Below are 11,766 nucleotides of genomic sequence, written 5' to 3'. Positions count from 1 at the left end.
CTGATCATATATTAATTATATATTGATCCTGGTGTATTGATCATATATTGAACATACATTGACCCTAGTGTATTGATCATATATTGATTATATATTGACCCTGGTGTATTGATCATATGTTGATCATATATTGACCCTGGTGTATTGATCATATATTGGTCATATATTGACCCTGGTATATTAGAATTATAAAATCATGGAATGGTTACAGCACGGAAGAAGGCCCTTCGGCCGTCGAGCCCGTGCCGGCTCTCTGCTAGAGCACTTAGCCAGTCCCAATCTCCCACCCTTTCCCCGTAGCCCTGCAAGTTTTTTTCCTTCAGGTACTTATCCAATTCCCTTTTGAAAGCCATAATTGAGTCTGCCTCTACCACCCTCAGGCAGTGCATTCCAGATCCTAATCACTCGCTGCGTAAAAAAGTTTTTTCTTATGTCGCCTTAAATCTATGCCCTCTGGTTCTTGGCCCTTCTGCCAATGGGAACAGTTTCTCCCTATCTACTCTGTCCAGACGGCTCGTGATTTTGAACACCTCTATCAAATCCCCTCTCAACCTTCTCTGCTCCAAGGAGAACAACCCCAGCTTCTCCAGTCTATCCATGGAACTGAAGTCCCTCATCCCTGGAATCATTCTCATAGTTGAGGTAGAAAGGCAGAGCAGGTCCGAGGGGGAAAATGGTCCAGTCCTGCTCCTATTTCAGTGGGTTACACACTCTCTGTCTCTCTCTCTCGCCTCGGAGTCAAGTCCCACTCCAGAGACTTGAGCACAAAAATCTAGGCTGTCCCTCCAGTGCAATACTGAGAGAGTGCTGCACTGTTGGAGGGGCAGTACTGAGGGAGTGCTGCACTGTTGGAGGGGCAGTACTGAGGGAGTGCTGCACTGTCGAAGGGGCAGTACTGAGGGAGTGCTGCACTGTCAGAGGGGCAGTACTGAGAGAGCGCTACACTGTTATAGGGGCAGTACTGAGGAAGTGCTGCACTGTCGGAGGGGCAGTACTGAGGCAGTGCTGCACTGCCGGAGGGGCAGTACTGAGGGAGTGCCACACTGTTGGAGGGGTAGTACTGAGGGACTGCGGCACTGTCAGAGAGACAGTACTGAGGGAGTGCTGCACTGTCGGAGAGGCAGTACTGAGAGAATGCTGCACTGTTGGAGGGGCACTACTGAGAGAATGCTGCACTGTCGGAGGGGCAGTACTGAGGGAATACTGCACTGTCGGAGGGGCAGTACTGTGGGAGTGCTGCACTGTTGGAGAGGCAGTACTGAGGGAGTGCTGCACTATCGGAGGGGCAATACTGAGGAAGCGATGTACTGTCAGAGGTGTAGTACTGAGGGAATGCAGTGTCGGTGGGGCAGTACTGAGGGAGTGCTGCACTGTTGGAGGAGTAGCACTGAGGGACCGCCGCACTGTCAGAGGGACAGTTCTGAGGCAGTGCTCCACTGTTAGAGGGGCAGTACTGAGGGAATGCTGCACTGTCGGAGGGGCAGTACTGAGGGAGTGCTGCACTGTCGGAGAGGCAGTACTGAGGGAGTGCTGCACTGTCGGAGGGGCAGTACTGAGGGAATACTGCACTGTCATAGGGGCAGTACTGAGGGAGTGCTGCACTGTCAGAGGGGCAGTACTGTGGGAGTGCTGCACTGTCGGAGAGGCAGTACTGAGGGAGTGCTGCACTGTCGGAGAGGCAGTACTGAGAGAGTGCTGCACTGTTGGAGGGGCACTACTGAGGGAATGCTGCACTATCAGAGGGTCAGTACTGAGGGAGCGCCGCAGTCAGAGGGGCAGTGGTGAGGGAGCGCCGCACTGTCGGAGGGGCAGTACTGAGGGAGCACTGTACTGTTGGAGGGGCAGTACTGAGGGAGCGCCGCACTGTGGGTGGGCCAATACTGTGGGAGTGCTGTACTGTTGGAGGGGCACGACTATGGGAATGCTGCACTGTCAGAGGAGCAGTACTGAGCAAGAGCTGCACTGTCGGTGGGGCAGTACCGAGGAAGAGCTGCAATATCGGAGGGACAGTACTGAGAGAGCGCTGCACTGACAGAGGGGCAGTACTGAGGGAGCGCCGCACTGTCGGAGGAGCAGTACTGAGGGAGTGCTGCACTATCGGAGTGGAAATACTGAGGAAGCGATGTACTGCCGGAGGTGCTGTACTGAGGGAATGCAGTGTCGGAGGGGCAGTACTGAGGGAGTGCTGCACTGTTGGAGGAGTAGCACTGAGGGACCGCCGCACTGTCGGAGGGACAGTTCTGAGACAGTGCTGCACTGTCAGAAGGGCAGTACTGAAGGAGCTGCACTGTTAGAGGGGCAGTACTGAGGGAGTCATCATCATAGGTAGTCATTCGAAATCGAGGAAGACTTGGTTTCACTCTAATAACGAGTTCTTAGGTGACGGGAATTACAGTCTCTGTCACAGGTGGGACAGACAGTCGTTGAAGGAAAGGGTGGGTGGGACAGGTTTGTCACACGCTCCTTCTGGTGCCTGTATTTGGTTTCTGCATGCTCTCGGCAATGAGACTCGAGGTGCTCAGCGCCCTACCCAGGTACACATCTTCCACTTAGGACGGTCTTTGGCCAGGGACTCCCAGGTGTCGGTGGGGATGTTGCATTTTATCAGGGAGACTTTGAGGGTGTTCTTGAAATGTTTCCTCTGCGCACCCTGGGCTCACTTGTCGTGTATGAGTTCCGAGTAGAGCGCTTGCTTTGGGAGTCTTGTGTCGGGCATGTGAACAATGTGGCCCGCCCAACAGAGCTGGTCGAGTGTGATCAGTGCTTCGATGCTGGGAATGTTGGCCTGATCGAGAACACTAACGTTGGTGCATCTGTCCTCCCAGGGGATTTGCAGGATCTTGCAGAGACATCATTGGTGGCATTTCTCCAGCAATTTGAGGTGTCTACTGTACATGGTCCACGTCTCTGAGCCATACAGGAGGGCGGGTATCACTGCAGCCCTGTAGACCATGAGCTTGGTGGCAGATTTGAGGGCCTGATCTTCGAACACTCTTTTCCTCAGGTGGTCGAAGGCTGCGCTGGCACACTGGAGGTGGTGTTGAATCTCATCATCGATGCCTGCCCTTGTTTATAATCGGCTCCCGAGGTAGTACTGAGGGAGTGCCACACAGTCGGAAGGGCAGTACTTAGGGAGTGCTGCACTGTCAGAGATGCTATCTCTCAGATGAGACATTAAATCAAGGCCCCGACGTAAAAGATCCCATGGCATTATTTCGCAGAAGAGCAGGGGAGTTCTCCCCAGTGTCCTGGGGCCAATATTATCCCTCAATTAACATCACTAAAACAGATTATCTGCTCATTATCACATTTCTGGTTGTTGTGCACAAATTAGCTGCCGCGTTTCCTAAGTTACAACAGAGACTACATGTCCTGATGTTGCGAGAGGCACTATATAAATGCAACTCTTTCTTTCTGCTCTGTCTGTCAGCATAGGACGACCAGTGAAGCTGCATCAACCGTGGGGAAGTTGAAAAATCTACTTCTCCACGAGAGAGAAAGGAAAGCTCTGCATTTAACGAGGCAACGTCCCAATTAAAAACCCCAATGTACCAACACCGTTCTCCCCCACCCTTAAACACTTCAACATAACATAGGAAAGGACATAATGAGAAAAGGATATTAGGCTCCCCAATCTCACTCCTTGCAGAGTCTCACATGTAGCCTACGCTCCCCCATTTACTAGCCTCTTTGGAGGGTACCGTCAATACCAATTCTTCCCTGTCCCCATCCCCAAATGCAATTGAGCAAAATTCCAGAATATGTAGTGATGCTATGTTAACCTTGTACAGAACCCTGGTCAGGCCGCCCTTGGAGCACTGCACACAGTTCAGGTTCTCAGACTGTGAAACGAACAGAGAAACACTGGGGAAAGTGCAACACAGATTTACAAGGATGGGACCAGAACTGAGAGATTAGAGCTGTCGGGAAAGATTGAACAAGTTGGGAAAAAGAAGAAAAGAAAGAGAGAAAGAAAGAGAGAAAGAGAGAAAGAAAGAAAGAAAGAAAGACAAACATAGGCTAAAAATTTGGCAGATGGAGTATAATGTGCAAAAGTGTGAGATTATCCACTTTGGCAGAAATAATAGAAAAGTAAATTATAATTTAAATGGAGAAAAATTGTGAAGTGCTGCAGTACAGGGGGACCTGGGGGTTCTTGTGCATGAAACACAAAAAGTTAGTATGCAGGTACAGCAAGTGATCAGGAAGGCAAATGGAATGTTGGCCTTTATTGCAAGGGGGATAGAGTATAAAAGCAGAGAAATCCTGCTACAACTGTACAGGGTATTGGTGAGGCCACACCTGGAGTACTGCGTACAGTTTTGGTCTCCGTATTTAAGGAAGGATATATTTGCATTGGAGCCTGTTCAGAGAAGGTTCACTAGGTTAATTCCGGAGATGAGGGGGTTGACTTATGAGGATCGGCTGAGTAGGTTGGGCCTATACTCATTGGAGTTCAGAAGAATGGGAGGTGATCTTATTGAAACTTATAAGATAATGAGGGGACTCGACAAGATGGATGCAGAGAGGATATTTCCACTCATAGGGGAAACTAAAACTAGGGGACATAGGGCTAGACTTTCCCTAAAGCCCTCAACGCCCGATTGCCCACTGAGAAGAACCACTAACATTCGGTGAGTAACGCTGGCGAGAATTTCCATTTTTATGTTTAAAGTAATTAAATCTAATCGCCAGGCAAGAAAATGGGTCTTGCACACTCATTGTCGGTGGTTTTCTCGGCAGTTAAGTGGAAAGCTAGTAACATGGGCGGTCGTTACCGGAATGGACGGTAATGACTAAAATTTAGTCCGAGGCTGCGGTTGGGCCTAGGTAAGGGGGAAAACTTTTTAAAAATTTTCAATTAAAAAACATTCGCAAGACACTTTTATATCTAATCGTCGTTTAAAATTAAAAAAAAAAATGAAGAGCCTTTAACGTACCTTTCTTTGTAGAGTACTCACCTACCGCCCTGTTTAAACAGCTTTTACAGGGCGGTTCCCTCAGCGATCTGGACGTCGCCGGTTGAGGCCAAACTTACGCCCTGGCGGTTGTTCTCGGTGTTGCATGTGGGCAGTTTGGTCCCGACGGGCGTTTTCAGATGTGGGCAATAACAATGAAAAAACTTAAGGGGAAACTTTTGCCGGTTGGAAAAACAGTTGTACCGCCGAGAAAATCGCCGAAAATGAAGCCAAAAGTCTAGCCCCTAGTCTCAGAATAAGGGGTCGCTCATTTAAAACTGAGATGAGGAGGAATTTCTTCTCTCAGAGGGCAGTGATAGGCAGATTTTTGAGCGATAAGGGAGTAAAAGGGTTATGGGGAGCGGGAGGGGAAGAGGAGCTGAGTCCTTGATCAGATCAGCCATGATCTTATTGAATGGCGGAGCAGACTCGAGGGGCCAAATGGCCGACTCCTGCTCCTATTTATTATGTTCTCATGTTCTTATAGACTGAAAGGCTGCGATGAGGCAGATGGAATGGGAGGAGACTGGTGTGGAGTGGAGACACCAGCACAGACTAGTTAAACCGAATGGACTGTTTCGGTGCGGTCCTTCCTTACTACTTCACTATTCGACCCTGGCGTTCTCCCACCCATTCCATTTCCTAACCTCATCCTCAGCGGAACATGAACCAATCTTGTCCCCGGGGAGACCATCTCAGTGTGGTACTTGTCCCGATAAAACCGACCGTCGCCACCCGCAGACTGGCCCTTGTGGGAGGGTGCGAACTTTCCTGCTCAGAGTCTGATCTGCGCCTGGTATTTTGTGAGAGGAGACCTTCGCCACTTGTTAAATTGAGATAAAAAGCGGGGGCGTGGCCAAGGCATTGTGTGGTCAGAGCTTACCAGCACTCCGGTTCCCATACCAACCACGAGACTGACAGGCTGGCAAGAGGGTAAGCCTCTTCCAGTAAAGGACCTTGAATAATAACCTTGGTGCCCTATCACAACCAGCCATAGCACCCCCACATGCCCAGAGGGCAGAAATACATCTAACCAGCCCCCCAACATGGCGGCAGAACCACTCAAGCAGCACAGAAGGAGGCCACTCGGCCCATCGAGCCTGTGCCGGCTCATTGAAAGCGCGATCCAATCAGTCCCACTCTGCCCCCCCACCCCCACCCCCTGCTCCTTCCCCGCAGCCCTGCAAATTTTTCCCTTCAATTATTTATCCAATTCCCTTTTGAAAGTTACTATTGAATCTGCTCCCACCGCCCTTTCTTGCAGCGCGTTCCCGATCACAACAACTCGCTGCGTAAAAACATTCTCCTCCTCTCCCCCTCTGGTTCTTTTGCCAATTATCGTCAATCTGTGTCCTCTAGTTATCCACCCTCCTGCCCCGGGAAACAGTGTCTCCTTATTTACTCCATCAAAACCCCTTCATGATTTTGAACCCCTCTATAAATTCTCCGTTTAACCTTCTCCGTTTTAAGGAGAACAACCCCAGCTTCTCCAGTCTCTCCAAACAACTGAAGTCCCTCATCCCTGGAACAATGAAAACTCCTCTGTACCCTGCCCAAGACCTTGACATCCTTCCTGAAGTGCGGTGCCCAGAATTGGCCCTCGGAACAAAGGCGGAAATACCTGTTTATGAAGTGGCCTTTGACCTGGAACGGTCCGTTGATGACACAACTCATATTAATGGCATTTGCTCCAGCTGGGGCCTAACCAGCGATTTATGAAAGGTTTTCATAATCACTAAAGAATTGCCTCAAAAAATTCAAAGAGATGCCGGACCAAAGGAAGGCTGTGAAGGAGAAGCCTTTAATTGTCCACCTGTCCTTGATGTACCCAGACAAATAGATGTGACTCAGGCCCCAATCATCTGCTTAGTCTGACATCACAATGAGAGCATTTAAACTGAAAGTTACGGGTCTCCAGGTTTACCCCATCAAAGGAAAAGAGCACGGTTGCTAAAGGCCCTCGGAACAAACGCGGAAATACCTGTTTACGAAGTGGCCTTTGACCTGGAACGGTCCGTTGATGACACAATTCATATTAATGGCATTTGCTCCAGATTGCTACTGCCACGGTAATTCTGTGGGGGGCTCGGATGGAGTACTGAGTACTTGACTGGGCCTTTTCTAAGAATAATGATCATTATTTCAACCTGGTCCCTTCGATGACACAATGAAGGCATGCCTCGGTGTCCCAGCGCCCAATTGGCTGTTGAAACAATATTTGCAGCTAGCTCACTGCCAATCAGGGGCCACAGTTCAAAGAGGTGGGAATGCAGGCAAGCCCCGTGGATGGCAAGCTGGAAAGGTAAGGTTGTATTCTATAAGTGACAGGAAGAGGGAAGAAGGACTAAAAGAAGAGTCGAAGAGGAACATGGAAGGAAGAAACTATTGTGTTCCTAACACAGATGTGGCTGAACACAGGGAGGTTAAAGTAACAGTGACCTCAGTCTTTATTAAGACACTCCAGTGAGGAACAGGCCTTAGGAGCCGGCTTATATACAGTGCTCCCAAGGGATGCTGGGATCCCTTGGGACTTCAGGGGATGCGCTCCCTAGTGACGGAACATGGGAGTGCATGCTTTACAGATACACAACATCACTCCCCCGCAAAGTCAAAGTGAAAACTATTTACAAGGTGAGGCGGTCGGGAGCCTTTCTTTCCCTGGTGGACCGCCTCGGTACAAATGTCTGTTCTGGTGTGTTGGCTGTGCCCTCCCTGGGCTGACGTGTTGTTGGCCCTGGAGGGCTGCTAGGTGAGCCTGGCCTTGCTGGGCTGTTGGGCGTCATGGGTTCGATTTCCTGCTCCGGCGTGGTGTCGTTAATCCTTTGGGTGTGTGTTGTGGGCTTGAAAAAGGTGGTGTCTGCTGTGGGTTGTTCAGGGCAGTCTGTGAACCACAGCCTCGTTTGGTCCAGGTGCTTTCTGCAAATTTGTCCATTGTTTAGTTTGACTACAAACCCTACTCCCTTCTTTAGCTATCATCGTGCCCGCGATCCACTTGGGACCATGTCCATAGTTTAGCACATACATAAGGTCATTCAGATCAATTTCCCGTGACACAATGGCGCGACCATCGTTTACATTTTGTTGCTGCCTCCTGCTCTCTACCTGATCATGCAGGTTGGGGTAAACCAGCGAGAGTTTGGTTTTAAGTGTCCTTTTCATGAGTAGCTCAGCCGGGGGCACCCCTGTGAGCGAGTGGGGTCTCGTGCGGTAGCTGAGCAGTACTCGGGACAGGTGGGTTTGGAGTGAGCCTTCTGTGACTCGTTTAAGGCTCTGTTTGATAGTTTGTACTGCCCACTCAACCTGCCCATTGGAGGCTGGTTTAAATGGGGCCGAGGTGACATGTTTGATCCCATTGCTGGTCATGAATTCTTTAAATTCGGCACTGGTGAAACATGGCCCATTGTCACTGACCAGTATGTCAGGCAGGCCGTGCGTGGCAATCATGGCCCTCAGGCTTTCAATGGTGGCAGTGGCAGTGCTTCCCGACATTATTTCACATTCAATCCATTTTGAAAAATCATCCACCACCACCAGGAACATTTTATCGAGAAACGGGCCCGCATAGTCGACATGGATCCTCGACCATGGTCTGGAGGGCCAGGACCACAAACTTAGTTGTGCCTCACTGGGCGTGTTGCTCAACTGAGCACACACGCTGCATTGCCGTACACAGGACTCTAAGTCAGAGTCGATAGCGCGACACCACACGTGGGATCTGGCTATCGCTTTCATCATCACTATACCCGGGTGTGTGCTGTGGAGATCCGAGATGAACGTCTCCCTGCCCTTTTTTGGTAGCACTATGCGGTTACCCCACAACAGGCAGTCTGCCTGAATGGACAGCTCGTCCTTTTGCCATTGGAACGGCTTGATTGGCTCTTGCATTTCAACGGGGATGCTGGCCCAGCTCCCATGCAATACAGTTTTTTACTAGGGACAGCAGAGGATCTTGGCTGGTCCAAGTCCTAATCTGGTGGGCCGTGACAGGTGATTTATCATTTTCAAACGCTTCCATGACCATCAACAAGTCTGCGGGCTGCGCCACCATCAACAAGTTTGCAGGCTGCGCCATTTCCACCCCCGTGCTGGGCAATGGTAGCCGACTGAGAGCATCCGCACAGTTCTCGGTGCCTGGCCTGTGCCGGATGGTATAGTTATACGCTGATAGCGCGAGTGCCCACCTTTGTATGCGGGCTGAGGCATTAGTATTTATCCCCTTGTTTTCAGCGAACAGGGATGTGAGGGGCTTGTGATCAGTTTCCAGCTCAAATTTCAGGCCAAACAGGTACTGATGCATTTTCTTTACCCCGAACACACACGCTAATGCCTCTTTCTCAATCATGTTGTAGGTCCTCTCGGCCTTATCCAAGCTCCTGGAGGCATAGGCGACAGGTTGCAACTTCCCCGCTACGTTAGCTTGTTGTAATACACACCCGACTCCGTACGACGACGCGTCACATGCAAGCACAAGTCTTTTACAATACAAGCAGCTTATTGGAGCATAAAATGTTTCTGGCTTTCTCAAAAGCAATTACTTGTTTTTTTCCCCATACCCAGTTCTCACCTTTATGCAATAACAGATGTAGGGGCTCTAAGAGGGTGCTTAACCCTGGTAGGAAGTTACCAAAGTAGTTGAGGAGTCCCAGGAACAACCTCAGCCCCGTGACGTTCTATGACCTGGGCGCATTCCTGATAGCCTGTCTTGGTGTCTGTGGGCCGAATGCCGTCCGCCGCGATCTTTCTCCCCAAAAACTACACTTCTGTTGCCATGAAGATGCATTTCGACCTCTTCACCTGTAGCCTTAGGCGAACCAGTCGCTGGAGGACCTCCTCCGGGTTTTGTAGGTGCTCGGCGGTGTCCCGACCCATGACCAATATATTGTCCTGAAAGACCACCATGTGTGATACCGACTTGAGTAGGCTCTCCATGTTTCTGTGGAAGATTACTACAGCTGACCGAATTTGAAACGGGCATCTGTTGTAGATGAACAGTCCCTTGTGCGTGTTGATGCAGGTGAGGCCCTTCGAAGACTCCTCCAGTTCCTGCGTCATGTAGGCCGAAGTCAGGTCGAGCTTGGTGAATGTCTTGCCTCCTGCCAGCGTCGCAAATAGGTCGTCTGCCTTAGGTAGTGGGTATTGATCCTGTAGCGAGAAACGATTAATATTTACTTTATAATCGCTGCAAATCCTGACTGTGCCATATCTTTTGAGTACTGGAACAATCAGGCTGGCCCACTCGCTGAATTCCACTGGGGAGATGATGCCCTCGCGTTGCAGCCTGTCGAGCTCAATTTCCACTCTCTCCCTCATCATGTGAGGTACCGATCGCGCCTTGTGGTGAATGGGTCATGCCTCTGGGACCAAGTGGATCCACACCTTCGTCCCGGAAATGTTTCCAATGCCTGGCTCAAAAAGGAAAGGAAATTTATTAAGAACCTGGGTACATGAGGCCTCATCGACATGTGATAGCGCTCGGATGTCATCCCAGTTCCAGTGGATTTTGCCCAGCCAGCTCTTTCCAAGCAGTGTGGCATCGCCCGGGACAATCCAGAGTGGCAGTTCGTGCACCGTGCCCTCGTAGGTGACCTTGACCATGGCGCTGCCCAGGACTGTGATAAGCTCTTTGGTTTACGTTCTCAGTTTCATGTGGATGGGGCTCAGGAGGGCTGGTCTGAATGCCTTGTTGCACCACAGTCTCTCAAACATCTTTTTACTCATGATGGATTGGCTAGCGCCAGTGTCCAGTTCCATGGCTACGGGTAAGCCATTCAATTTTACGTTTAGCATTATAGGTGGACATTTCGTCGAAAATGTGTGCACCCCGTGTACTTCAGCATCCGCCTCCTCTCTCTGAGGCTCGAAATTGCTTTGATCCACCATGATCTTCCTCTGCCACGTAGTGGTTAGCAGGTTTTGCAGAGCTTGCAGCTTGCTTGGAAGCTCATTGGAGGTGCCCCATTGTTCCACAGCTCTAGCAAACATACCCTTTGAAGTGGCATGAATAGGCTGAATGGAAGCCTCCACAATGCCAACAAGGTGTGAATTGCTTTGCATTCATCCTTTGTTGCGGACTCTGAGTCATCTGGGTCACCTGAGGCCTGCTGGCAGTTGCAGAATTGTAAATTCTGCCCTGTACATTTCTGCTCGCAAGCACAGTTCCAGTTAATTTATGAACATTGCTAGCACTTGTGTGCTGAGAGATTTGTTTGATGTTATCACTGGTATACATAAACGCCTGTGCTATCGCAATGGCCTTACTGAGGGTCGGTGTCTCTACAGTCAAAAGTTTTCGTAGGATGGTCTCGTGGCCAATGCCCAGTACAAAAAAGTCTCTGAGCATTTACTCCAGGTAACCATCAAACTCACATTGTCCTGCAAGTCGCCTTAGCTTGGCGACGTAGCTCGCCACTTCCAGACCTTCAGATCGCTGGCACGTGTAGAACCAATACCTCGTCATCAGCACGCTCTCCCTCGGATTAAGATGCTCCCGAACCAGTGTACACAGCTCCTCATATGACTTATCTGTGGATTTCACCAGAGCCAGAAGATTCTTCATGCGGCTGTAGGTTGGTGCCCCGCAGACCGTGAGGAGGACCGCTCTCCTTTTTGCAGCGCTTCCTTCTCCGTCCAGCCCGTTGGCTACAAAGTACTGGTCTAGCCGTTCGACATAGGCTTCCCAGTCCTCACCCTCCGAGAACTTCTCCAGGATGCCCACAGTTTGCTGCATCTTTGCTTTGGATTCGTATTCTCGTCGCCAGTTATTGTGTTCCTAACACAGATGAGGCTGCACATAGGGAGGTTAAAGTAA

The sequence above is a fragment of the Pristiophorus japonicus genome, chromosome 12 (genome assembly GCF_044704955.1).
Source record: "Pristiophorus japonicus isolate sPriJap1 chromosome 12, sPriJap1.hap1, whole genome shotgun sequence".
Taxonomy (NCBI): domain Eukaryota; kingdom Metazoa; phylum Chordata; class Chondrichthyes; family Pristiophoridae; genus Pristiophorus; species Pristiophorus japonicus.
Note: the sequence above shows the minus strand (reverse complement) of the source record.